Source organism: Rhinopithecus roxellana, chromosome 6, assembly GCF_007565055.1.
Source record: "Rhinopithecus roxellana isolate Shanxi Qingling chromosome 6, ASM756505v1, whole genome shotgun sequence".
Classification (NCBI taxonomy): domain Eukaryota; kingdom Metazoa; phylum Chordata; class Mammalia; order Primates; family Cercopithecidae; genus Rhinopithecus; species Rhinopithecus roxellana.
Genome location: NC_044554.1, coordinates 18,386,855 through 18,412,762, shown reverse-complemented (window position 1 = coordinate 18,412,762; position 25,908 = coordinate 18,386,855). Strand labels below are relative to the sequence as shown.

Below are 25,908 nucleotides of genomic sequence, written 5' to 3'. Positions count from 1 at the left end.
GAGTATCTACCCAAAGGAAAAGAAGTCATTATACAAAAAAGACACATACACCTATATGTTTATAGCGGCAAAATTCACCATTGTAAAGATGCAGAACCAACCTAAGTGCCCATTGACTAATGAGTGGGTAAAGAAAATACAGTATATATACACCATGGAGTACTACTCAGGTATTAAAATGAACGAAATAATGTCTATTGCAGCATCTTGGATGGATCTGGAGGCCATTATTCCAAGTAAAGTAGTACAGGAGAACCAAAAACCATATGTTCTTATTTATAAGTGGGAGCTAAGCTGTGAATAAGCAAAGGCACACAGAGTGATATAATGGATTTTAAGGACTCAGAAGTGGGAGGGTGGGAGGAGGGATAGGGACAAAAAATTATACATTAGGTACACTGTATACTACTTGGGTGAAGGGTACACTAAAATCTCAGAATTCATCACTATATAATTCACCCATATATGATAAAATCACTTGTACCCCAAAAGCTATTGAAATAAACAAATTTTTAAAAAGCCAATGCAAGTGATCTACCTTCAGCAAGATATTACCATTTATCACATTAAATTAATATTATTAATTTGAATTGTATTGGGTTTTAAAGTATTATTTGTATTTATTTTGTAACTTTGTTGCAGTTTGCAGTGATAAAATGTTTTATAAAAGCTAGAAGAAAAATGAATTAATATCTGGTTTTATGTTTACACATTTTTAAGTAATATTACACTAAATATAATTTAAGGGAGCACTAGAGACCTGTAAGCATTTTTTTTTATTTGAAAGAGTATGGCTATCATTCAAATTTGCAAAGCACTGAAATAGACATCACAATAGACATAAATGATTTTAACTAGATTTTCATCAAAGTTATATATTCAATTTAAATTCAAGAAAGTTGAAAAATTAAAAAATTCAAAAATGAATGGCATGCTACAATACTATTGTAATTGAAGCAGTTTTTTTGTTAGTCCTGGTTGCCTAACTTCCATGAAAGGAAAGCAATAAGATACAATGAAAACAACATAAAATCTAGAGTTAGCAAACCCAAGTTCAAATTCAGGCTCTAACATTTCTCAGCTTGACAGAGCTTCAGTTTCCTCATCTGTAAAATGCAAGTAACAATATTTAACTTTATCAGAAATAATTATAAGGACAGATCCCACAAAACAATGAATGTCAAAGTATTTAATAAGGAATCCAGCACTCTTCAGATACATATTAGTATTTATCATGTCCTCTGGGTTTCTCTATCAAAAGTGGAAAAGGTTTGCGTGCCGTCATTCACAGCTTTCTACCTACTCCTTCTTGGAGCAGTAGTGTTTACAGTATAGATGAAACCTGTGTTAATTTAATCTTGATGTTACCATTCAGTCTCTTAACACTCACTAGCCATGTTGGCCACTCAGCCCAGAACAGATGAATTTGGAGAAAGAACAATATTAACAACACTGATTTTAAAAACCAGGAGATGTTGGACTCTGCTTTTGGGAGATCCTCCAACCTTACTTTCCCCTAAATTATCTCCTGTACGAAGATTTTGTCTTTCCTTTGCTATACTGACTAAATTCTTCCTTTCACAGCATCTTTCCTAGAGAGCTAAATGACCATTTAACACCTTGCATTGTAAATGGCCTCGTACCTGCTCCATGATCCTCATCCCTGTTCCTTCTATAAATTTATCTGGAATGAATGAATGAATTAATGAGTGAGTGAATGAATAAACAAATGAATGAATGAGTGACTTTCTTCAAGACTAGTGTTCCAGAATCCAACAGATACCCAAGCTACCTTTTGGCTTGGTTAATTAACTTCTGTGAGCTTCTGCTTCCTTTATCTTTTATTGTTTTGAAAATATCATTAAAAGCACTTAGTACAGTCTCTAGCACATTGCACATGAAGGTCATGAGTGAAAATTAGTTAATAATAATAATAGCTAACAACATTTGAAATTTTTATATTCATTAACTCATTTAATCCTCACCACAATTCAACAATGTAGGGCACTGTTTTTGATCTCATCTTACAAATGAGGAGGCTGATGTAGACTGAGATGAAGTAGACACTTGACTCTCAACGCTGGAAAATTATCAGAATGCAAATATGTGATGCATGTGATGTGAATGCGTGAGTGCTTCTTAGCTGTGGCATCCTTACGCAGTGCACAAATGACATAATCAGTTGTGGCAGCGTTGTATCTGCAAAAGAAAAGCTGAATAATCCTCGTTCTTCAGGTTTCTTAGAAAATATCCTTATTGGGGTTAATTACCAGGAAAAGGCAAAAAAATTTTAAAAAAACTAAAAGTTCCAAGTATTTTTTCTCTTTTTCTTCCTTATTTTAGAGACAGGGTCTCACTCTGTCACTCAAGCTAGAGTTCAATGGCACCGTCATAGCTCACTGAAGCCTGGGCTCAAGTTATCCTCCCGCCTTAGCCTCCAGAGTAGCTAGGATCACAGGTGCCCACCACCATGCCCAGCTAATTTTTTTTTTTTTTTTTTTTTTTGTAGAGAGGGTCTAACAAAATGAGAGGATCTTACTTTTTTACTCAGGCTAGCCTTGAACTCCTGGCTTCGACTGATCCTCACCTCTTGGCCTCCCAAAGTGCTGAGATTACAAGTGTGAACCACCATGCCCAGCCCATTTTCTGAACCTAAAAGAACTCCAAAAATAAATAACTGTGAGACTAATTCTAAAATGAGTACGAATGTGTAAATTACATGATTATGGCAGACATTTGTCAGCTAATTTGGCAAACTAGCCCAGTGATGCTTTACAAGAAATGTGCAGCATTTCATTGCTGACACCCAGCAAGATTTTCATTTCACACCTTTATCTTCTTGTTCTGAAGCCTCTTTCATTATTATGACTAGGTTCACATTAACATTGCCTTCTGAATTTTTCGTTTAATACTATAATATCTTTGGTCTTTTACTAGTCTGTCATTTTGCACCTGTAAAATTTTGCACCTACTCTCTTAGAGCAGTGAGACTTATTTTTTGCAAGTGTCATATTTAAAGCATCCCTATTGAAATGACTATCATTATAATTGCGTTCTGTCACCATTAAGCAACCTTAAGCTAGTTCTTTCTGAGGGTCAGTTGTAATAAATATAATTGCAATTCATGATAGGTTACTCTGTTGTGTGAATAGTGATGAAAAATAAATGGAGATGGATTTAATAATCATGAAAGTTGCATCACATTTCTAACCAAAGTGATAAAAATCATGACTTGTTAATCACATTTGGAGTACTAGATTTGATATTATGAATGAATTTAAAGATAGTTCCCAATTTATGATGATTCAACTTAAGATTTTTGGACTGCATGATTTTTGGACTGCAAATGTGATACACACTCAGTGGAAACATTTTCACTTTCAGTACATCATTCAATAAATTACATAAGGTATTCAACATTTTATTATAAAATAGGCTTCGTGTTATATGATTTTACCCAATTGTAGGCTAATGTAAGTGCTCTGAGCACATTTGAAATGACCTAGGCTCATGGTGGCTCGCACCTATAATCCCAGCGCTTTGGGAGGCTGCAGGTGGATCACTTGAGGTCAGGAGATCGAGACCAGCCTGACCAACATGGTGAAACCCCGTCTCTACTAAAAATACAAAAATTAGCTGAGCATGGTGGCTCCTGCCTGTAATCCCAGCTACCCCAGAGGCTGAGGTAGAAGAAGTGCTGGAACTCCAGAGGCGGAGGTTGCAGTGAGCCAAGATCATGCCACTGCACTCCAGTCTGGGTGACAAAGTGAGAATCCATCTCAAAAAATAAAGTAGTCTAGGCTAAGCTGTGGTGTTTAGTATGTTGATGTATTAATGCATTTTCAGCTAAGGAAAATTTCAACTTCTGATGATAGGTTTATGGGGATGTAACCCTATCATAAATTAGGAGCATCTGGACTGACACAGAGTATTAATTTTAAATATAATTACAAATCAAATTGAATAAATTTACCTTTCCCACATATGACTATTTTCTCAAAAGCCTCTTTAATGAATGTGTCCTTGCATTATCAAAGATGGAGCAGGATAGTATACTGTTGAAAACAAGGCACTATTTCAGCTTGTTCCTGATCAGGGAATTCCCCTGTAGCATATTTGTAAATCCATTCATATTAGATAAGGATGATGGTACAAGTTAGTTAATATAAAAGAAAAGCAGGATCACAGTGACAGTGACACTGTGTTTTACAACTTAGAGTTTTTATTTCAAAACAAAATGTTTTCAAAAGTTTAACACTTTTGAAAGTGTGGCAAAATATCTTGTGGCAAAAACATACTACTTTGTTTGTAATGTTATTATCTGAACTATAAATAGTAGAGCATACTTCAGGGTACTTTTTGAGATGTCTGGTAAGGAAGATTATACCCCAAGAAAGTTACCAGTAAAAACTAAACCAACACTAAATATGCCGAAAGCCATATAATATGTGAATCCTGGAGTTTCTGGGTGAAAAAAAAAAAGGAGAGAGGTTGGTTAAGTTTGGGGGACATTGTAAACAGGCACAACTGGTGTTTAGCCAAAAAAGGGAGATGAGAAAGATAAGAAAAACTTTTTAAAGGAAGTGATTTAGTTAGAACTGTTTCAGGCACCTATAAATGAAACCAAATTCAAAGTAGACTACTAAAAATTTATAAAGGAATGTGTCAGTCTCTGGCTTCAGGCATACCTAGATCCAGGACTGATACTGTGTCATGCCTCTGTCACTCTATCTCTCCTCTCCCGGCTCGATTTTTCTCTGCTTCTCTTACTTGGTTGGCTTTTTTTCTCCCATCACATTGCCTCCATTAACAAAAAGAAGTAAGAAAACTTTAGCTGTTGTTCACACCCAGCAGCCTTGGGAAAGATTCTGATTACCTCGACTATCTTCTATGCACACTCATTTGAGGCTTGGATGGGACAAACACCTTGATTCACAGTCCCACCATAACCCTATAAATGGGAAAGAATTCCCAAAGGAATACAACCAGGAATCTGGGAAGCATTCTAGGAGGAAATGCAATAGTGTCTACCTACTACAAGGGTGGACAGCTCTGTGATAAGTGAAGCTTTAGTCCTCATAACTTCATCTTCTTATATTTTTTAAAGGCACATTTATCCAGCATTATTATCAGGCCATTATGTTTAGCAATCAACTGCATGGGTGCAAAAAAAAAAAAAAAAAAAAAAAAAACTACATTAAAATCCTTTGTTGGAATGCTTTACACTTTTCACAGAACAGAAACTAAAATAACCTGTTATACAGTTAGCCTTTTTGCCTATGCATATGAGCGTTTTCTAAAACATGACTTCTTTGTAGCAGGTAGGCACTAACACCACTATGCTTGGTTGACCCCATAAATCCTTTGTAACCTGTAACTTCCCTGCCATTTCTCTGGCTGTCCTCTTCCGCTAAGCTTTGTTTCCTGGCAGGAATTAAAACCTTCTGTCACTGCCATAGCTACTGCTGCCATTGGAACCGTCCTAGCCATCTTGGTTTTGTGACTTGGCAAAGTATTGGCCTTGACTATCATAGGGTCCAGAGCTTCTGCCTCCCAAGTTTCCTTCCTTCATGAGTCCAAAATTTAAAGATTGATTGTTGTAATTTCCAAAATCACTGTAGCATCCACTACTTCCAAAATTGCTTTCACTACCACCACCAGAGTCACTTCCACCTCTTCCACTGATACGGCTGTTACAGCTGCTACTCCCACCATAGCCACTGCCCTGGTTTCTATAACCCTGTCCACCACTTCCCTAGCGTCTTCTTCCTCCAGAGTAACTAGGACTTCCTCCTCCATAACTACCATCATTATCAAATCCATTATAGCCATCCCCATCAAAGCCACCATGACCCATGAAGTTTCCTCCATGACCAAAGGTGTCATTCCCACTGAAACCACTTCGGCAACCACCCAAAGTTTCCAGAACCATGCCAATCTCTGGCTGGATGAAGCACTACCCATCTCTTGTTTTAGCAGGGCTTTCCTTCCTTCACAGTTGTGGCTATTCACAGTACGGTATTTCTGAACGACAGTCTTGTCCACAGAATCACCATAGTCAGTGTTTACAAAACCAAAGCCTTTTCTTCCCACTGGCTCTGTCAGTGATGTTTGCAATCAGCTTAATTATCCCACACTGTTCCAAATAGTCTCTTAGGTAATGTTCTTCTGTGTGTTCTTTAATGGCACCTACAAATATCTTTTTCACAGTTGGGTGGGTACCCGGTTTTGAGAATCTTCTCTTGAGTTGGCCCTCTTTGCTTCCACAACTCTTCCCTCCACTTGTGTGGCCTTTAATTCAGGGCTGCATCCACCTCCTCTACAGTGGCATTTGTGACAGACCCAAAGTCCTTGCAGGGTTTGGTGTTTGGATCTCTCATTACCACACAACCCATGAGCATTCCCCCTTGCTCAAAATGGATCCTCAGATTCTCATGGGCTGTTTCAAAGCTCAGCCCCCCAACCCGATGACGAGCTTCTACAGATTTTCAGGCTCTTTAGGAGACTGACTTAGTCTTGATGGTAGTAGGAAGAGAGACTTTAATGATGCAGAAAGCAGTAAGCTAAGGAACATTATCTCCATAATTTATGATGATAGGCGTTAGTAGACATTTTCATAGGTATAATATCTGGGACAATAGCTACTCAGTCAGTGTTAGTTTCTGCTTTCTTTTGCTCAGTGAAACAGGTTCTGTGGGAGGTACAGATCAAAGTACTACGTAACTCCATGACTGACAGTGCAAACTTGGGAGTCAGTAGACCTAAGTTCAAGTCCTGTTTTCCTGTTCTGGCTCTGTGACTTTGAACAAAATAACTCCCTTTTCTAATCCATAGTTTTCTCTTGTATAAAATGAGGATAACTTTTGTAATATATTTGAGTACATGAGAAATGAAATTTTAATGCTGTATGTTAAAGCATACCCCAGGCACATAATAGCTATTCAGTAATTGGACGACATTTTAATGATTAACTTGTTTTCCTCCTTCAAACCAATTTTCTTAAAAACACTAAACACATGGTATTGTAGGTTATCTTGGCTTTTCTATATTTTGGCTGAAATAATATAGTCTCACTTGCTTTCTGGTGTTTAGAATTTCTTTAGAGATAAATCTTTTCATTCCAATTTTAGAAATGAAGGTGTTAAATCAAATATGTCATTGTAAGAAATGCCCTCATGCTAACACAATGTTAATAAAATAACTACTAAATTGAGCAGCATATCTACTGCTTCCCCATTTTCAAGATTTAGGGGGAAGAACAACAGGCCAGTGAAAAGGTGAGGGGATCACAGGTGTAAAAGAAAGTTGAAAAAAAAAAAAGTAGAGTGAGTTGTGAGTGGACAACAAATAAGACAACTGAAAGAACAAGTGAAATATTGCTCAGTACATAGTTACCACATTACAGACGATGAAATGAGCACTTGATGTGCATTGCCTCTTACTTTTTTCTTTTTTATTTTTTGAGATGGAGTCTCACTCTGTCGCCCAGGCTAGAATGCAGTGGCATGATCTCAGCTACTGCAACCTCTGCTTCCTGGGTTCAAGCGATTCTCCTGTCTCTGCCTCCTGAGTAGTTGGGATTACAGGCACACACCACCACACCTGGCTAATTTTTGTATTTTCAGTAGAGATGGGGTTTCACCATATTTGTCAGGCTGGTCTCGAACTCCTGACCTCAGGTGATCCACCACCTTAGCCTCCCAAAGTGCTGGTATTACAGGCATAAGGCGTCACACTTGGTTGCATTATCTCTTTTAATATTCACAGCAAACCAATAGGGTAGGTACTATCATCCTCATTACAAAAGAGAAAACAGGCACAGAGAAGTAAAAATGGTTTGACCAAATTCATGCAGCTAGTAAATGACAGAGCCAAGATTTAAGCCCATATCTGTCTGATTCATACTTTAAATTTTACCTCATAGTAGACCTGTTTCCCTTCAATAGAGACAAAGAGAAGCTGTTTATTGAGGTCAAGTTTCAAAACCCATGTTTCTACTTATCACAGTCTATAAAGGACGTTCTGTTTTCATTCACACATTGAACGTTGTTATTAAAGGATTTCATTTCTTGAACATGTATTAGTTGTGGCACTATTCTGTATTATTTCAGAAGACAATCGTTTGCAGTAGCATTCCACAAATTCTTTAAGAACAAATAGGTAAGTTTTGTTTGGTTAGTGGTTGTTTCCTTCATTCTCTGCTTCTCTTAATGAACATTTCAGCTCAGGAAGAAAGTCAAATGACTCTATTTTCTCTCCTATCTGTTTCTTAACATACTAATCTCTATTTTTTAAAGTAAGATATTGAATCACCTGAGGTCAGGAGTTCGAGACCAGCCTGGCCAACATGGGGGAAACCCTGTCTCTACTAAAATTACAAAAATTAGCCAGGCATGGTGGCAGGCACCTATAATCCCAACTACTTGGGAGGGTGAGGCTGGAGAATTGCTCGAACCCGGGAGGCGGAGGTTGCAGTGGCTGAAGTGGGAGAATCACTTGAACTCAGGAGGCGGAGATTGCAGTGAGTCATGGTCACACCATTGTACTCCAGCCTGGGCAACAAGAGCAAAACTCCATCTCAAAAAAAAAAAAAAAAAAAAAAAAAAAGATATTAAAATCTTTAATAATTTTGTTTCTTACTAGAAAATATGAAACAAAGTTGTATCAACTCTAGATGTAACAGAAATCATTTATATAGTTGGTTTATTTGCATGCAGAGGACAATGTGATAAACTCTATGTATCAACTGAAAATCGTAATGGGTAATGACTCATTTCCTTTTTAATACGTTTCTAGGTCTGTGGATCACTATAACCCTATACATCTATGTACCTTAATTTTCAACAGTTGACAATGTCTCCCAAGACAATTTTGTCCTGCATAGTCATAGTTATGTGAGCCTAGTTGGTTGGTTGAAGACTTGGTCATTGTCTTAATGAATGACTGACAGTCGGAGAGACATGTGTAGAGGTATGCCTGAGATTTTTTGCCTTGGCTCTGGGTCATTCCATATTTTCCTTGCAAACTTAAAGGAAGGCATATCTTCTGTGTTTATCTGATACAATGATGGTAATGCAGAGGGGTATAAATAATACCTCAGAGAATTTAGTATAGATTCAAAATGACCCTGATAGGCTGGAGCCATGAGACCAATTCCTGCAAGATGAAAAGAAATAATGATTAATCAAATATCTACATGTATATGCAGAAATCAATTATACACAGTGATCTCTTCTTAAGTACCATGGGAATGCAAAGTGATATAACTACTGAATACCAACTTTTGAAAGTATGAAAGAGAAAGTAGCAGGACTTCATATTATTAGAATGTGAACTCCTCATGAAAGATGTTAGAAAACAATTGAAGTTTCTTGAATAAGTAAGTTATGGGGTCAATATGTCATTTTCTTTCAGTAGGATTAATTAACATCAGGAGAAACCAGAATCAAAGGGTCACTAATGAGGGTGTAGAGGTCATGGTGACTAGAATGAAAAAGAAAGAGAAAACTTTCATTAATATTTTTAATATAAAGAAAATTTATGAGTATTGAAAGAGAGAACTGTCAAAAATTATTAAAAGATCTTTAACCTAAAAACATGACATTGACAGAGAAGAATGTTGGATAAAGGAGGTGTTTCTTAGGGCAAGATGAGTTGATGGGAATGCATTTGCAATACAGTGGCTGGGGGTCATCCCACTAGAATTTACCATGGGATGATACATAAGGCAGAAATTTGAACGTGGAGATTATTGGCTCTGAAATGCTACCTAGCACCAAAGGAGACGATGGAAATATTTCCAAAAAGTTAAGTAAAAATATATTAAAAAAAAAAAAAAAAAAAAAAAAAAAAAAAAAAAAAAAGCAAAAGAAAAGTTCCGAACACTGAATTCACCTCCTGCTGGAAAGCAGAAAGGATGTAGAACAAAGTAAAGCATACAAGAGCCTAAAGGGAGAAGTCTATTAGAAGGATGGGCTCCCAAAAGTTCACTGAATGCGTTGCTTTTGAAGTCATAATTAATTTAAGCTTTTCTCCATGTTAGGGATCTGTATTTCATTCTAATTTCACTGATAACTTGTATAGGTCATGTTCTGGAGGTCAATTAGATTATTAGCTAGTATTTAATAAACTGTTTTATTGGTTCTTTTACCCCCTTATTAGCCTGTACTTTTGCTTTACTAATTGACATTAAAAGCAAAAGTTACAGAAGAAATGTGGGGGAAGTATCCTAGTATTTATTCTGATTAGTAGGTTTCTGATTTCCTTGGCAGAAATGCTGTCAACCACAACTAACATATTTCAGTATCCTGCCATTCTTCTGGCAACCGTAAACTTATATATTCAGAAGCAATTCATCTGGAAAATGTTGGTAGCCTCCTTTACTTTGTAGTGTAAAATCCAGAGAAGTATATATAAATGGGAGAGAAGTAGTTTTGGTTTTTATTCTTTGGTGAGAAAAGTGAGGCATCAATGGAGTCCCCCACGATTACATAATATAAACATTACAATACCATATATAGAACCCTAGTATTTAAATAAAATTAGTAACAACCACTAAATGAGTCATTCAAGTAACAAAAACACTAAGTTCCTACTTATAGTGGTCCTTCCTCTCATCTTCTACTTGTCAGACTCTTCAAACATCTGCTCAATTCACCATGCTTCTGTAAATAGATTAGAACCTAGCTTATGAGAGATCTATTTCCAGAATTATAGTGGCTTATTTAAAATATTTCCCAATCAGACCACATATTTGTAGTACAAGGACTAGTTTATGTGTGTGGATATATAAAAGGTTTTTTAGTTGATTTAGGAATGTTTACATTGTATGAATCAATATTAATAATATTAAAAGGTACAAAGCATCATTAAGGCCCTCTTACAGGAACTTCAGTACTTCCATCTTGCATATCTTTCCCATTGAAAATGTATTTGCAAATTCCCAATGAACCCTCTTCAATATGTGTAATGTATGCAATGAATATCATCACTAGAAGTTGCCAATTTTAAATATTCCATATGTAACATAGCTTTAAACAGGTGTGTTGCATACATGACTTTTATATCAAAAGATCATAATAAAAACTGTAAATGAAGATAAAAAGGCAATCAGACTACTTTGTGAGGAATACAAGCTAAATATCTTCTCCAGATGTTCCTAAAGTGCTGCTCAATCCATTTCATTTTCTCTTCTATGCACCTGTTAGCATGGATAATGTAACATCTACTCAAAATTAGTTGAGTCACTACATTTAGTAACAAACACACTTGCTATCAGTTAATGCCTAATTTGAACTCATTTGAATTTAAACATATAAATCAAAAAAAAAAAATGACTCAGGTCAACACTTACCTTATCGTTAATGCTCTTAATCAGAGAGTTTCTTTTAATTTCTATGTTTAGCAGCTGCAGATTTTGTTTTTTGAAACCCTAGCCTTGTGAAGGAAGCAATTTTTCTGTTTCCTCTCACCGTAATACATTATAAATAACATACTGTAGATAGCTGAGCCAAATTCTCTTCTTTTTTGCCCTTCTCTTCGATGTTATCTTAACCCTGGAGAGAAAGCAGTATAACATTAAGGAATGAGAGGGAGGGATGAGCATTGGGGTTGAAGCTCCTGCTTCTCTCCTCCTTTTCTTTCTAAAGCATCTCCTCCTTTATATGGAGATAGTATCTAGGTTTCCAACTAATATTTCATTTACTGAAAACGTTCTGTCCTTAACAAAAAGAAAGCTTGAAAACTTCAGTTTTTATGAATTTCATATGTTTTGCTTTTCATCCATTTGATGTGATTTTCAGTTTTTTAGCCTGGATTGATTCATCTGAACAAACTTAAAATCTCGGCCAAACAGATCATTCAGGCCAATGGTATTCATTCCCCTTTCTCAAGGGCATGGCTGATGGCACAAAACCATATATTTGTTATTTCTGCTCTGCATGTACAGTGTTTAAAAACACTTGATTTGTACTGTTACTTTGAAATGCTGTTGCTTTGAAACATGTCCTGGAAAATAATTATAAACTCACATTCCCTACAAATAATAAATTCAGGCTATGAACTACAACTTATTTGTTAAAAGGAAGAGGTCACTACTGGTGAACTATGCAAATTATTATGTGAAACAGACAGATAAATTACTTTGCTGATTTCTCCCCGAGTAAATTTATGCCAATTAAATTTATACACAGTGAATCTATATATTTGTGTATTTTTATAGGGAAAATAAAGCAAGTAAAAACATTTAGAACTGAAACTCTGTGACCACTTGAAATTACACTCACTGCCAGGAGAATACATCATTTCAACTTCTGTCTAAAGACTTCTACTTAATTGAATCTACTGCTTCTAATTTTTGAGACAATTCAACATGTAAAACAATCTTTGAAGAAGAAGAAATCATGTTCCTTTGATATCCAACAGTCCTCAAGTCCCTTTCTTAACTGATATATATATATAAAGAAGCAATGATATCCTGAAGCCAATTCAGAAACTGCTTGGGGGAGTAGTCATGGGCCAATGGAATCAGGGAGAAGGTCATGAGAGGTATGGGCAGTGCAAAATGAAATGCAGCACTTCTAGGAAAAGAACCAAGAAAATGCCTTGGATTTCTGAGACAGAACTTACAAAGTAAATTTTCATTTTAAACAGCATAATTTGGAATGTTATATAAACAGCTGAAAGCTATCACCAGAATTTTCTGCTTTGAAGTACTCAGAGATCTATAAATTATTTATTCCCCCCAAATATGCTAAGTTAAAGGGTATAGTAGCCATGTATTGGAAGTTTAAATAAAGCTAAGGTTAAAATAATGTCTAGCTTTCTACTAGATGCAACAACGTTCAACTGTATGTTGATTGCAAACTAGCTTCCTGCAAGTAGGAACGAATGTGGCTGTGACATTCAGCAAAACTTTATACTTGACAGAAATGACTAAGCTAGTATTCCTTCCTCCTCCTGTACTACATTATTTCTAGAGTTGAGTGTTCCACTTACAAGGAAGATGACTAGGTGACCATAAAGTGTATACCCAAACAGTGACATGTTTGCAAGTGCAAAGGAGTTCTATTAATAATTACACCAGAACAAGAGGCATAAATTAGGACTATCCTGGGTAGCCCAAGGAAGTGAGAACACAGAGGGATCATTTTTCTCAGCCAATGTTACACAAATAACTGAGTTTGGTAGTCATAGCTATGTCATATTTTATTTCATTGTATGAACTTGCATCTCATTTAATAAAGCTAAGTTCCTGTTTCCTTATTTGGCATCAGTATTTTCAAATTTAGAGACAACAGATATCTGTAAGGTTACAATAGCGAACACCTATCACCATTATAAAGTAATCCATAGTCAATAGTTGAATATGGTCATGAGACTTACTGACTCCAAGTAAGAGTTGTGGCTCATGTTTAGAAATTTATCACACATGTTTCAGGGTTTTACAGTCATATGTACACAGCTGCTAACTCCTCTCTGTACACTATAGTATCATTAAATGTGCCAGGAAAGGAATTTAGAGAAGCTTTTTAGCAATATATTCATAAGATTGGAATCATTTGATTTTTCTTTTCAAAGTACCTGTGTAAGTTAGCACTAGCCATTTGAAAGAGGATATTAATAAGAAGAGGAAAAGTATGGTGTAGTAATAATTTCTGCATACAAAGAAAAGCCAAACTTTGTTTTCTGGGAAAGATGCTGTTTCTAGCAATTATAATGAATAATAACATCTAAAAATATACAGTTTCCAGAAGACTTTGTACGATTTGTGAAATAAATACCCAAAATGAAATAAGAAGTCAGAAAACTATTTATGATTTCAAACTGTTCAGGATTACCTTTGCAGTGGCCCCTGATTAAAAATCACGTTATGATTTTGATCACATGCCTACAGTGTCAGATTTTTCCTATAAATTAGCACCTAATTTAATTTATTTCAAAGCGAATTATATACATGTGCTCTTGAGAAGTAAATATTCTATTGAAAGGTTTTGTTCTAACTCTAATCTTTAGCTTCATATTAAAATATCGCAGCAAAAATAGTTGAGTTTATTGATTTTCTTAATGGGTTTCTACTCTGCAGAATTTAACAACTATCTATTAGTTGAAGGAAAATTTAAATTTCCATTAAATACTCTAAATAGAAGCAATTAAGGCTTTATATATATTTAAATTATTTGATTTCAACACCTTTTTTATTTGTCAAGTCATATGTGCACTTGCTCTTTCATTCAACAAATGTGTTTTGAGTTAGTTTCTTACTGCAAGACAGTCATTACTCTGAGGCCTCGGTGTAGCCAATTTTTGTGTTGTTATAAATGCCTGAGGCTGGGTAATTTAAAAGGAAAAAGCTTTAATTTTTAATTGGCTCATAGGTCTGCAGGCTGCACAGGCAGCATAGCGCTGGTGTCTTTCTGGTGAGGGCCTCAGGAAGCTTACAGTCATGGTGGAGGCTGAAGAGGGAGCCAGTGTATTACATGGTGACAGGGAGCAAGAGAGAGAGAAGGGGGCAGAAACAGATTCCTAAACAAACAGATGTTGGTTGGAGGAACTGAGCAAGAACTCATTTACCACTAAGGTGATGCTGCTAAACCATTCATGAGGGATCTGCCCCCATGATACCCTCCCACCAGCCTCACCTCCAATATTGGGAGTCACATTTCAACATGAGATTTGGAGGGACACATATCCAACCACATCCCTGGAATACTGAGGTGAAGGTGTGCACAGGCTAATGGAGCTGTAGCTAACTACGGCAAGGTGATAAGTCCTAGCAGAGCTGTGTGACCAACAGCTGTTGTACCCTAGAGAAAGGAGCAATAAGCTTCCCAGGAGGGATCCTGAAAGTTTAACAGAAAAGTTTGCTGACACTTAAATTGTAGTAATAGCCTATCAAATAGGAAATGGGGATAGCACATTCCCTGACTTGCTGATGCACAGGTTTCACCATAACAAGTGTAAGCAACATGTGCTAGAGGTTCCAATAATATGATGGACCTTGGAGATTCTGCTAAGGGGATGAGATGTTATGGGAGCCTTAGCCACTTTTAACTAAGGGAATTCTGTAAGAAAGAAAAGAGAAGCTGAATATCTATTTCCAAACAGGTGAAGAGAAACAAATGATTACTAAAACACTGATGGAAAAGATGAGTGTCCCTTCAATCTTTAGCTCCCGGAGTCTGCTCTCTTCCTCTACCTTGTCTGCAGCAGCTGGTTTTTGTCTTGGATTCCTTTAGACTCAACCTCTTGTCTGCCTCGCTCCTGAGTGGTTCTGTAGAAAACGTCCCTTGCTGGTGGGATGCAGAATAATTTGGGATAGCAGAGTCTGAAAGACAATCTGCAAAATGGTGTTTTATGTTAAGAACTGCAAGTGGAACCTTGTTCATTTTCCAGTAATGTTGTTTCTTCAAAAAAAAAAAAAAAAAACTTTAAAACATTTAGAATAATACAGAGAAATGTTTAATTAATTTTAATAACCAAAATGGCTATACTGCTTAGAATCCTCATAAAATTTATTCCATGTTATATAAAATTCACTCTAAATGAGTTCAGTAAAATTTGGATTAAAAAAAAGTCTATGAAGAGTCTATTTTTATTTCACCAGCTAAAGAGCTCAGAACAGACCATACATGAGATGGTTATTCATCATGCTTAATTTTAAGGAAATTACCTGACAATTCCCAGCCAGTTTATTAAGTCTGGCTAAGTTTGCCAACTGAATACCCTCCGGAAATGCTGCCACCAGATAGGAGCAGATTTTTCTGAGCATAATGAAACTAATGACAAGATACTATTATTTTATAAGTAAAATTATAAATATATCTTCTAACAATTAATTTAAGACATGCAATTGATAGGCTTCTGACTAAAGCACAGAGCACCTTCTATTTCAGACAATAATTAATGCATATATAAAAATAATGCTAAATATTGAATTTCTGTTTTAAATTTTTCCTTTGGTAATGTCAATATGATTTTAGAGTTTATCATGTCTGTCACCAGTTTGAATTCCTCCTGTGAATATTGCTTTCCCTTTCTCTAGCCCCAAAGCATCTATCTGTGAAATGTATTTCTAAGTTTTTCTCTTAAGGTAGATAGCTTTTCTGGCCCAAGAATTCTATTGCAGAGGCCATGAACATTTCAGGAGCAGATGCAAGCCTGTCCTTCCTCCCCTAGTCCTCTGGCACATTCAGCATTGCTAAGGCAGATTCAAAGTAGAGCTGCCCTCCTCCTGGCTTTCTGGAGAGTGGGACAATTGTTTACATACTTAAGTGCTTTGATGAAAGTCATATACATTCAAGTTAATAAAAACAGGAAGCAATTAAGATGCCTCTGGGGAAGAAAGGACCCATAATGTCTAATAACAACAATTTAGACCAAGTAGCTACTGTCAACAAACCTGAAAGCAGTATTTAGAATAATGAGAAGAGATTACTGGAATGGCAGGTAGCAGATCTGGGCTTCAGACTTGACTTTGCTACTAATAAGCAGTGTGGTCGTGAGAATAATTACTTAGCTCAAAGTGAGAGTATTTGCTGTGGTCACTTGCAATGGATGATAAAAATCCAGATGGTTGTCTCATGAGTACCTGGATTCCTTTCTTGGTAATGGGGGACTCTGTGTGTCCTGTAATAACTTAAAGTGACAATCAAGCATGCTTACAGAATGTTGGTAGATTTGACTAATACTACGATATTCACTTGATCACGGTAGAAGCTATGTCAGCTAACTGTTCTTTCTCTCTCAAGTGGGGGTATTTTTTGAGCAGACAAAATGATTAAATTGAAGCTTGCCACAGTTCACAGATCCCTTCCAATTTCAGCCTCTGAAAACCTCCTCTATTAAAACCAGGGGGGCACTGTAACTTTGCTTTATAGTTCAGAGATATTGATCATGAGACATCTACCATCTTGACTCTTGGTAAGCCTGTAACATTCAGCTGGTATTTTGGAGTCTGGTCCAATATCCATTAAAGAGATCAACCTGCAAGACAATATCTTTCATACAGTAAGGAAGAAAGTGTTCTAATCTAAGACAATAAGGAAGAACAAGGAATCCCTACGTGGCTCTATTAAATACGGGGTGAAATGCAAGATATTAGAGTCTTCAGTAACACTTAACCTGGAGAAGTCTGAACAGGTTTGATTTAAGATCCCATTTTTACTGAAGCAGGAAATCCAGAATGGCAATCCCAGTTTGGATGACTCTACATGCTTGCTAATAAAATAAATACAACTACATGTGAACAAACTCTATGTAAAAGCAAGGAATGCACATAATACCTGAACATTATACATTAGAAAATGAAATTGTTCATATACTGTTCCATGGTCAGGGCCTCTGAAAGGTAATATAATTCAAGATAGAAATAGTCAAGTCTGACACAAAGGTAAGTCTCTGATGAATGGAGGTTGAAAGGAGTGTGTGTGTGTCTGTGTGTGTGTGTGTGTGTGTGTGTGTGTGTGTGTGTGTGTGTATTAGGAGAAGATTATTATTATCACTGCCACGGGTAGCAGAATACATGCAATCTTCACTTGGCACAATGTGCACAAATTTCAGTTACCATGGTTTAGTTAAATAAAACTAGTTGCTCAAGAACACATTTCATTTTATCATGCTCTGTGTGATGTGACTAATTGCACAAAGTACAAACTTTGCTAGTAGCTCTTCAGTTCACAAATCACTAAGTAAGTAACAGCTGACCATCTTGATGAGTGACCAATCATATCACATTTTTCAAAGCCTGTTAGTGACTGATCACTCTGTATCTGTTATTCAGTTCAAGCCAGATAGCAAAACTTATGATTGTATTGCCTTCTCGTCTCTCCATGAGAAACTCGTGTGATAATTTATGAAAATGGGTAATCAGAGGGTATAACCAACAAAAATGAAAGTACACCAAACAAATGATGAATAATAGTGCTAGAAGTGAAATTTAAATCAAACATAGATGGAATTATGAAAGAAATATCTCACCATGGGAAGGTTGGCACCGCCACTGTTGGAGACTCTAACACACAGCCATGGAAATTTAATGAAGGTGAACTTACTGACAATTAAGGAAAGTGACAAAAAGGATGACACCCCTGAGGAAGTGATACTGACAAATACTTCATTTTAAAGGAACTCTCAGATATTTCACAACATTGAAAGCATAAAAGATAAAATGTTGGAAGTAGATTCAAACTTAGTCTCTATGACAATCTGCCAAAGCGTAGAAGATAACTCTTCATTGTAAATTATACAATAAGAAGGCAAGATCTGTTAAAGTTAAGGTTTTTACTAAAAATTACTTTTTAAATTCTCAATGTTCCCAATGTTTAAAGTTCATGTACTAAATAAATATTAGTTTCACTATCTTACATTTTCTTATAAATTCCTATTTATATCTGACAATATGAAGTTTTAAATGTTTTGACAAAAAATGTAAAGGTCATGGAACAAGTGCATTTTTTCCCACTGATTATTAAGACTACTTTGCACAGTTTCATCATGCAGTCATTGTTGTAATCCTGCACTATCATGCAAATAATTCCTATAATTTTCAAGGGCCTTAATTGTGGGCTGACAAGTACAAAAAAATGGTATTTAAGAGAGAAACATAAAGGTATGCATTTAGAGTCATAGATTGAGCACAAACTTAATATGGGCAAATTGTGTGACATAGATGGTAAGAAGAGTGGTGTGATCTGGATTATAGCAATAATCTTGGAGTAGTTTTTTCATTGACATCTGCACTTAGCAGACAATCCTAGCAGTGGAATATTCCACAGTGGGGTCTCACATTTAAATAAGACTGCGGAAAAGGAAAATAATTTCTTATTCATTATAGTTGAAGAGACTAGAGAAATTGAGGTGTATCTAATTAAAACTATTGATACAAAGAAAGAGGGAGCCAATTTAGCCTGCATAAGTCCTGAGGGCAAACCAGGAGACTAACAGGTGGATGTTTCAGAGACAGACTTGCACTTGGTTGAATATATATATTTGCAAACAGACTTACCCCAAAATGAACCAGAGCCATGGAATCATATTGCCATGCTGCTGAGATTTTTTTTTTTTTTTTCCAGATAACTATTTGCTGACGGGGATGTCTTTCAGAGATGTAGGCTGGAAGGTGATCCCTGAGACCCCTTTCAACTAAAAAAAAAGTGTAATTATAGAATGATAGTTACTACAATCCATAACCATAGATTATAAGTTACTATACCTCTCTGTGTTGTGTATTAAGAGGTTCTTGGAATTCTGACACAGCATGGAGTACTCGTGGCCAGAGAGGGGAAATTTTAGGTCAGAAACACTGGAGTTAAAATTTCTGTTTGGATAACTGTGCACCCTTGAGAAAGTTACTATCTCCAGGCTTCCCTTTTATCTTCTGTAAAATGCTTGCTTATATTTTTTCTGAGTAATACAAATAACATACCTACCAGATGTTTGTTAGACCTAATTATTGTTGCCTCAAAAAATAAAGAAGAGTTCAGGTTGATTTTGGAGAAAGAATAATTTTCTAAAATACCAAAAATGATCATTTATTAATTCTTTCATTTTCTATATTGCCAAGGTATTTGTGTCTTCAGGTGTGAGATATGTATAACAGACATTTGTAATATCTCTATGAAAATGAAAGGTGCAAAATCATCAGGCTGATCAAGAGAACACAATTTGGATCAGTAAAAGTAATTTTGAAATGAGTAAAACTTTTCAAATCAAGTTAAAATAATAAGAGATAGATATTTTGAACCAAAACTACAACAACAAAAAGTTTGAGTTAATAATAAGACCATATTTTAAAATTGTCTTATAAATCAAATTATTTTTCAGTTCAATTCCTTGTGATTTTTGTTTGTTTATTTAATATGTCAGAGAACACATGGTATTGACAATTGGGTAATGTATTAGACCATTCCTGCACTACTTCATATTTTCCTTTCATACTGCCTTAGTAGAATATCTCTGTGAGGGCTCTGCTTCTGCAGCAGACTTGTGCCTGGGCACCCAGGCTTTTCTATACATCTTCTGACATCTAAGTGGAGACTGCCAAGCCTTCTTCACTCTTGCTCTCTTCATGCCTACAGACTTAAAACCATGTGGAAATCATGAAGGTTTATGGCTTGCACCCTCTGAAGCAGTGGCTCAAGTTGTATCTGGAGCCCTTTGAGCCAAGGCTGCCAGGATGTGAGGAGCAACCCTCGAGGGTGACACAGGGTAGTTGGGCCTTGGGACTGGCCCCTGAAACCATTCAATCTTCCTGGACCTTTGTGATCATACTGGGAGTAGGCACATGAGTGCAAGAGTGAAGAAGGCTTGGTGGCTTCCACCTAGATTTCAAAGGATGTATGGAAAAGCCTAGGTGCCCAGGCAGAAGCCTGTCTAGAAGATCTCTGAAATGCCTTTGAGGCAATTTTTTCCATATTACTGGCTATTGGCACTCAGCTCCTTCTTAGTTAGTTATGTAAATCTCTCTAACGAGTGGTTGCTCCACAGCCTGCTTGTATTCCTATTTCAAAAAAGCTTTTTCTTTCTCTGTCACATGGCCAGGCCACAAATTTTACAAACTTTTTGCTCTGCTTCCTGTTTAAATAAAAATTCCAACTTTAAGTCATTTATTTGCTCCTGTATCAAAGTTGGGCTTTTAGAAGCAGTCAGGCGACAGCTCGAATGCCTTACTCCTTAGAAATTTCTTCCACCAGATACCTTAAATTATTACTCTCAAGTTTAAACTTCCACTGCTCCATAGGACATGAACACAATGCAGCCAAGCCCTTTGCTAAGGCATAACATGGGTGGCCTTTCCTCTAGTTCCCAGTAAGTTCCTCATTTCCATCTGAGACCTTGACAGCCTGGATTTTATTGTCCAAATAACTATCAGAATTCAGTCACAAGCATTTAACTAGTCTCTAAAATGTTTCAAGGCTTTCCTCATCTTCCTGTCTTTCAAGCCCTCCAAACCCTTCCAACCTCTGCCTGCCACTCAGTTCCAAAGCTGCTTCCAGATTTTCAAGTATCTTTATAGCAATACCCGACTCCTGGTATCAATTTTCTGTATTAGGCCATTCTTGCATTGCTATAACAAGATAGCTAAGACCGGATAATTTATAAAGAGAGGAGGCTTAATTGGCTCATGGTTCTGTAGGCTGTGTGGGAAGCATGGCACTAGCATCTGCTCAACTTCTAGGGAGGCCTCAGGGAGTTTTTACTCATGGCAGCAGGCAAAGAGGGAGCCAGCATATCACATGACTAAAGCAGGAGCCAAAGAAGGAATAAGGGGGCATAGATGTGTATAACAGACATGTATACATATCTATATATGTCTATATACATATATGTATATAAAATGCCGCACGCTTTTAAACAACCAGATCTTGTGAGTAACTCATTCACTATTGCAAGGACAGCACCAAGCCACGAGGGATCCACCCCTATGATCCAAACACCTCCCACCAAGCCCCACCTTCAACATTGGGGATCACCTTTCACCATGAGATTTGGAGGGGACACCCAAAACCATATCAAGTCACTTTTCCTATGAAATTATAAATAAAATCTTCCACTGCCAGTTATATGGTAAAATCTAGACAAAATGAATAGAGCAGGGATATACAAAGTTAACATGAGACAAAGTAGCCTTCAGGCAAAACTTGATGGGTAGTATTAACATAGATACTAATAGTATGTATTAATCCCAATCAGCATTGAGAAAAAAATCAAACTGACAAACCTATCAACTTTCCAACTAGGCATTTCCATCAGGCATTTCCACATCTCTATTGTAGAGATGAATAAATCAGTTTATAAAAACCTGAATACACATTTCAGTAATATACTGAAATCTTCTTGTTTTGAGTCTGAACTTACCAAATAGTTGTTCTGTATAGCTTATCAACTAATCATGACCATTTTCTGTTTGACATTGATATTATTCCAAAGTAATACATTAACATCTGGTCTTCTACCTCAGCCTTTGTGAGCTTGATAACCCATTCTTTAAGAAATGACGCACTCAGCATACTGACAGAATTCAGTTTTCATTTCGCAAAGGTGAGGGCCAGCACCTGGTCTGTGATAGAATCACCAAGGTAACCTCCAGCCGTGTTGTGTCCCAGGAGTCATTCAAATCCTTCCCTAAACACTCTCTGATGTTGAGAATTGCTCAATTTCTTTGAAACTTCTTAGTCATGTCAGGTATTTTACCTTTTCTATAAAATTCTATCAATAAATCAAGTACTTTATAATAGTTCTCAGGAGAAATATAAAATAATTTTTATCTTCCAGAAGTTTAAACCATAGAATTAGAATCTGTGGGTATATACTACAAATGTAAATAATCACAATGAATTTTTATAATAGGATATAATAGCTAATGCAAATTAGTACGCTACAGTTTAATTGTGTAAGTGTTAAGAGGGTGCCCAGTTAAAGAGCAATAAAAGACTAGACGGTCAATTACATTAGACTTTCCAGATAGAGAGGATGATGGTTTGGGTGTGACTTGTTAGTATGAAATGCATTTGAGGAAGAAAATGAAGAAGAGAGATTATCAAATGGAGTATGCATAAGAATTTCCATAGAAACTCTCAGGTATCATCCTTAACAATTATGATTCATGAGGTGTATTAGTTTTCTGTTGCCACTGTAGCAAATTACCACAGATTTAGCAGTTTTCAACAACACAAATTTATTATCTCATAATTTTGTGGATCACAGATCTATCTCCTCAACTGATTCTTTTGCTTAGGATATCACAAGACTGAGGTTAAGATGCCTACCACCTGGGATCCTTTCTGGGGCTTCCAGTGGGAGAATTCACTTTCAGGTTCATTCAGGTCATTTGCAGAATTCACTTCCATGTGTCTATAGGACCAAGTCCGTGTTTCCTTGCTGACTGTTTGCTAGAGGTCATTCTTACAGGCCAGAAGCTCCTTTCATTTCTTGTCTCATGGCCTCCTTCTTCAAAGCCAACAATGGAGATTTCAGTTCATTTCATGCTTTCTCTTTGACTTCTGCCTCAACTCTCCTGCTCTTACCTGGAGAAAGATCTGCACTTATTCATGTGATTAGACTGGGCCCACCTGGATATTTGGGGATAATCTCTTTATTTTGGGATCTGTAACCCTAGTTACATCTGCAAAATATGTTTTGCCAAATAATGGAGCCTATTCATGGGTTCCAGGGAATCAGGGCATGAATCTCTTTGAAGAGCCATTATTTGGACTACCAGAGTAAATTACTCTGATTTCTCTGCTTTGGATCACATTTTGAGAAATGCTGGTACAGAGGCATAAAACTTGAAAACTAAGATTTCAGATGCGATAGAAGATATATTGATTTGCTCTTCTTACATGGAAGTCGGAAGAATATGAAGCTAGAAAGAAAGATCAGAGATTACATGAAACCAAAAAGGGTAGAAACCGCATAAGCAAAAGCAGTGATATTTCTTTCTCAAACAGTTAAAGAATGCTTGAGTTTATTTGGGATCTATTTATTTTCATCCGGTTGAGAAAAGGTACTTTACATAGCTCAATGTGTAGAAATAATGTTCCTGTGCTGACATCTATAGTTGATTAAGTTTGGAATTGTTTTGGGGACTGTTGGGAATGTTACTGTTTGTAAGACTCCTAATAAGAATTGTTTCCATTCAACAATATGATTTGATTGAGTTGAACTTTTGAGTGATTTTGTTGTGATAATATTTTATCATATTTTTCTTCCTAATTCAATTACAAACTTTAACATTTCATTTTAAAATTTATATAAAATTTACCCTTTTTGGTATACAGTTACGTAAGTTTGAAAATGCAGAAAATACTGTAAGCACAATGACAATCCTGTTACCTTTCCATCACACACATACACACAGAAAAACTCCTTGTGCTTCATCTTTGCAATCAATTTTTATTCCCAGCCCTGATCCTGGAAAACACTGATGTGTTCCTTATCCCTATTGTCCTGTCTTTCCAGAATGTCATATAAATGTAATCAGACAGGGTATAGCCTTTTGAGCCTGGCTTCTTTCATTTAGCATAATATATTTGAGATTCATCCAATTTGCTGAATGTATCAATAATTAGTTCCTGTATATAATTCCTACATTTTTGACTGAGATTCATTCTATATTAGATTCCAATTGTTTTTCCTAATAAGCTACCCACAGTGGTTTCCTTTCAACAAGCATATTCCAGCATAGTTTTTGTTATAATGCTGAAAGTCTGAATTTTGGTTTTGTTTTGTTTTTTTTTCTTCTTGTAAATTTTGTGTGAGTCATACACAAACTTATTTTGAGAAAAACACGGATTTATTAATGTGTTTAAGCCACCTGTGACTCTGAAAGTCTGCTCAATGCAAGTTTTTAATGTTGAAAAAAACAGGTGAACATTGCAGTATTTTGAAGATAAGAACTAGACTTAGAGATATGGTTAAATCTCGAGTCAACTGCAATGGAGAAGATAGTCTCAAAAAAATGGTTAGTTGGGTTTGTTGCATTCTATATGAATTTTGCTCATGTGATAGTTAACATTTTGGTTATGCTAACATTAAGATTGTTTTTAATTCCTAACTGTATAACAGCTGGTGGTAGGACAGAGGCAGCTGAGAAGCAAGTAGGATGGCAGGGAAAATAACAGTTTAAATTTTATGCTTCTATAGATACTCAGCAGAGTGGATAAGCCACATTCAGATAATTGAGATTTGACCAGATGTGAATTTGTTCTCATTAGAATTCATGATTCCAAGTCCTATATGGTGGAAGTAAATCGCTACTGAGCAGGAAACTGGATGCTTAACCTTTTCTGTCTGTTTAATATAAGCATCTCAGTCATAGCTCCATACTTAAAAAATAGACAGGTCCATAAGTCAGTTGTGCGGCTAAAAGAATCATTAATCTTTAAATATGGGATTGTTCATTCTGCACTCGGCTGGGGATTATACAGTGCTTTTCATGTACTATACCTCAGAGTGTTATACTAAGCAGGGAAGTATTTTGGAGATACGTGATGAATATGAAACTTGCATAACTGCAGCAAAGGCTGATGCGCTAAGAACGATTTGTTAAATCTAAAATCCATCACTCACGCTCGATGCTTGACATGCAGAAATCAGTGGAGAGCAAAACATGTTGTTTATTTTTCAACAACAATGAATAGAATTTTCCAAAGAGGAATATTTGCATAAAGAGGTTCACTGATGAATGAAAATCCTTCAAGGATTTAAAGGACAGGAGGTAGGATATAGTGGTACAGGATAAAACTTTGTATGTTTAGCTGTGCTTACAAAACAGGCATGGGAGCTTCTGGTAGACACCTAGTAGTGCCGCTGACAGGTTTAGGAATAGTATTGTTTTTTTTTTTTTTTTTTTTGAGACGGAGTCTCGCTCTGTGGCCCAGGCTGGAGTGCAGTGGCCGGATCTCAGCTCACTGCAAGCTCCGTCTCCCGGGATTACGCCATTCTCCTGACTCAGCCTCCCGAGTAGCTGGGACTACAGGCGCCCGCCACCTCGCCCGGCTAGTTTTTTGTATTTTTTAGTAGAGACGGGGTTTCACCGTGTTAGCCAGGATGGTCTCGATCTCCTGACCTCGTGATCCGCCCGTCTCGGCCTCCCAAAGTGCTGGGATTACAGGCTTGAGCCACCGCGCCCGGCCAGGAATAGTATTCTTTTCTTAAGATTGCACTGAACCTCACTAAAGAAACAGAAGAAGGTCCTTTCCTCATTCCCTCATAACCTCATGTCTGCTTGGTTATTCCCTAGCTTTTTTTCATTTCTTTTCTTTTTGTATTTTAAAAATCGTTTATTATTTATTTATTTTTGAGACAGAGTCTCTCTCTGTTGCCAGGCTAGAGTGCAGTGGTGCTTCTCTGCTCACTGCAACCTCCATCTCCCAAGTTCAAACGATTTTCCTGCCTCAGCCTCCTGAG

At 36.5% G+C, this 25,908-nt stretch overlaps 1 protein-coding gene across 2 annotated transcripts in view; it reads left to right on the top strand.

Moving 5' to 3' along the window:
• The window catches only part of MAGI2 (membrane associated guanylate kinase, WW and PDZ domain containing 2), a 1,518,597-nt gene that overhangs the window by 333,390 nt on the left and 1,159,299 nt on the right, over positions 1 to 25,908 (top strand). The gene's annotated exons all lie outside the window — the stretch shown is intronic.